General features: G+C 38.3%; 1 non-coding gene across 1 annotated transcript; it reads left to right on the plus strand.

The window, feature by feature from the left end:
• The first annotated feature begins 3,629 nt into the window (after positions 1-3,629).
• LOC127899490 (small nucleolar RNA R71) lies at positions 3,630-3,733 on the plus strand. Its single transcript, XR_008051367.1, has one exon. It is a non-coding gene; the product is annotated as a small nucleolar RNA R71 (small nucleolar RNA).
• The last annotated feature ends 329 nt before the right edge of the window (positions 3,734-4,062 follow it).

The raw sequence follows: 4,062 nt of genomic DNA on the forward strand, positions 1-4,062 counted from the left end.
TTGAACAAATACGGGTCATCCCAAAAGAAATTTTTTATCTCTATAAAGAATTTAGCCTTATCTTGCTTGGTCCAATGTTATGGAAGTTTACCTGTAACAAGATAATTAACTATATCAGCATACCAAGGTAATACTTCCACACTCATTAATTGTTCATCTGGAAATGACTCATTCAATATCAATGGCTCTGTAATTGTGTCAAAATGGAGATGAGAGAGGTGGTCTGCCACAACATTTTCTGTCCCTTTCTTATCTTTGAATTCCAAGTCAAATTCCTACAAAAGTAACACCCAACGAATTAGTCTAGCTTTTGCATCTTTCTTTGTGAGAAGATATTTAATAGCAGCATGATCTGTGAACACGATTATTTTACAACCAATGAGATAAGATCGAAATTTCTCTAATGCAAACACTACTGCTAGCATTTCTTTTTCAGTAGTTGAATAGTTCAACTGTGCATCATTCAATGTCATACTAGCATAGTAAAAAACGTGGAGAATTCGATCAACTCTTTGTCCTAATACTGCTCCTACTGCATAATCAGATGCATCACACATGAGCTCAAATGGTAAGCTCCAATTTGGGGGCTGAATGATGGGTGATGATGTCAACAACTGCTTTAGTTTTTCAAATGCCACAAGACATGAATCATCAAAGATAAAAGGTACATCCTTAGCAAGTAAATTGCATAAGGGTCTAGAAACTTTGCTAAAATCTTTAATGAAACGTCTATAGAAATCAGCATGCCCAAGGAAAGATCTTACTTCTCTGACTGTTTTGGGTGGAGGAAGATTAGAAATAAGATCCACCTTGGCTTTGTCAACCTCAATACCTTCGCTCGAAATGATGTGACCGAGAACAATACCTTGTTTTACCATAAAATGACACTTCTCCCAATTTAAGACCAAGGTCTTCTCGATACATCTCTGCAGAACTAGTGTTAGATGATGTAAACATTGATCAAACGAGTCACCAAAGATAGAAAAATCATCCATAAAGACTTCAAGAATCGTTCAACCATATCAGAAAAAATGCTCAACATGCATCGTTGAAATGTAGCAGGTGCATTACATAATCCAAATGGCATTCTCCTATATGCAAATGTGCCAAAAGGGCAAGTAAAAGTAGTTTTCTCTTCATCTTTTGGTGCTATGGGAATCTGATTATATCCTGAGTAGCCATCTAGAAAGCAATAAAATTCATGGCCTGCCAATCTATTAAGTATTTGATCGATAAATGGTAAAGGAAAATGGTATTTACGTGTGACAGAATTCAACTTTCTATAATCAATGCATACACGCCATCCTGTAGTCACTCTAGTGGGTATCAATTCATTATCAGCATTCGTAACTACTGTGACTCCTGATTTTTTGGGGACAACTTGTACAGGACTTACCCATGAACTATCAGAAATTGGGTAAATGATACATGCATCTAATAGCTTAAGGACTTTTGTTCTAACAACTTCTTTCATATTAGGATTTAACCGACGTTGCATTTCCCTAGTAGATTTAGCATTTTCATCAAGGTGAATGTAATGCATGCAGTCTACTGGATTTATACCTTTTATGTCTGCTATGGTCCATCCTAATGCTCCTTTGTGCTCTTTTAAAACATCCAACAACTTACCTTTTTGTTCGTAATTTAGGGATGATGAGATGATTACCGGTAGAGTACTTTCTTCTCCCAAAAATGCATATTCCAGAGTGTTGGATAATGGTTTGAGCTCGAGTTTCGGTGGTGATTTTGATGATGGGATGAGTTTCTTCTCTGATGGTGCTAGTTGTTCAACTCTTGACTTCCATTTATTAGTGTCCATAGATGGTGCTGAGTCAAGTAGGGCGTTGACCTCATCAACCGATCTGTCAATATCAAAATCAAAACCAAAGTGAGTTAAACATGTTTGTAAAGGATCATCACTAAGGTTTGAAAGAAAAGTGTCATCAACTAATGTTTCAATTAAATCCACATCAACAATTCCATCATCTGCATTGTGAAGTTGTTTGGCAATGTTGAAGATGTTCAGCTCTATAGTCATGTTGCCGAAGGACAACTACATATTTCCAGTCCTGCATTGAATGTGAGCATCCGCAGTTGCCAAGAAAGGTCAGCCTAGAATAATGGGGATGTGCTTCCTTGAATCCTGTATTGGTTGAGTATCAATTACAATGAAATCAACAGGAAAATAATACTTGTCTACCTGGATAAGCACGTCCTCCACAATACCACGAGGTATTTTCGTGGACCGATCTGCAAACTATAACACCACTGGAGTTGGGTGTAATTCTCTCAGTCCAAGTTTCATGAATACTAAATAAGGCAACAGATTTACACTAGCTCCTAAATCTAACAAAGCATTCTCAATTGTGTGGTTCCCTATACTACATGAGATAGTGGGGGAGCCTGGGTCTTTGCATTTTAAAGGAATTTTATGTTGGAGTATAGAACTAACGTTTTCTGTTAAAAATGCCTTCTTTTGAACATGCATATTTCTCTTTTTAGTACAAAGGTCTTTAAGAAACTTGGCATAAGATGGAACTTGTTTAATAGCATCAAGCAAAGGGATGTTAACACTTACCTGTTTGAAGATTTCAAGAATCTCACCTATGGATTTTCCCTTCTTGCCTTTAGCCAACCTCTGGGGGAATGGAGCTTTCAGAACATATTCTCATGGGTTGGTTTCTTCTTTCTCCTCCGATGATGAGTCCTCAACATTCACAGGTACAATTTGATTTTCTTTTGTCACCGACATCTCTACTTTGTTGTCGACTTCTTTTCCTTTTCGCAAGGTCATGACTGCTTTGACCTCTCTATGCTGTTGTAGTGAACTGGTACTTTCTTCATGTACTCCTTTAGGGTTAGGCACTAGTTGACTTAGAAATTTACCTTTCTCAACGGTCATTGCCAAGGTCTGAACTGAAGAAGCAAGTTGTCCCACCATCTTCTCAAGGCTTGAAACTGATTGAGCTTGTGAGTTGAAGCCTGCTCTCAACTCATTTCGTAGTCCATCAATGGTGCGGTTCTGTTGCTCAATCGTGGAGTGAGTAACATTCTTGAAATTCTGGAATGCATCCTCGCATGGTCTAGGTTGTGAGTAGTTCTGATTTTGATTGTATGGTCTAAATGGGGGCTGAGAGGCTTGAGGAATTGGTTGCATTGGTGGAGCTGGAGCTGCTGGTCCATTCTGTTGGAGTCATTGAGACCATGAAAAATTGGGGTGGTCTCTCCATCCAGGGTTATATGTGTTGGAGTATGGGTTGTAATTCGATGGTTTTCTCATTACACCTATGGCATTGGCTTGATCTGAGTATGAGTCATGGTCATATGGCTCTGTTGATTTAGCAGTCGATAACGATGCTATTTGTCGAGAGAGACCTTCAATTATCGCTTTGACTTCTTTAATTTCTGAACTTGACTCGCCAATGTGAACCTCATTTACTCCCTTAATTCTTCTAGTATTCCTAAGTGATCGACTCCATTGTTGGGAATTATCCGCTTGTCGCTGGAAGAATTCCCAAATTTCTGATGCACTTTTTGACATTAGCTCTCCTCCACTTGTTGCCACTAGCCATTCTTGCACATTTGGTAGTAATCCCTCCAAAAAGTATTGGCATTGGTGCCATTTCTCGTACCCATGATGTGGACACTTCAAGAGTAGCCCATTGAATCGCTCCCATGTTTCGAAAAATTGCTCGTCTTCTCTCTGTGTAAACTCTGAAATTTCCCTGCGAATAGCATTGGTTTTATGCACTGGGAAATATTTATTCAAAAATTTAGTTACCATTTGTTCCCATGATGCAATGCTATTAGCAAGCAATGTATTAAGCCATGAACGAGCTCTATCTTTTAAAGAAAATGGGAATAATCTGAGTTTAACATCATCGTCTGAAAAATTCTCGTATTTAAAAGTTTGACAAATAGCATGAAAATCATTCAGATGATTATATGGGTCCTCATTTTCTAGGCCAGAAAATGTGGGGAGACAATTTAGCACACTAGGTTTTAGTTCAAAGCTCCTAGCAGCTACATTTGGGTATCTTATGCATGATGTGCTCAAATTAG

Source organism: Citrus sinensis, chromosome 8 (assembly GCF_022201045.2).
Source record: "Citrus sinensis cultivar Valencia sweet orange chromosome 8, DVS_A1.0, whole genome shotgun sequence".
In the NCBI taxonomy this organism is placed as follows: Eukaryota; Viridiplantae; Streptophyta; class Magnoliopsida; order Sapindales; family Rutaceae; genus Citrus; species Citrus sinensis.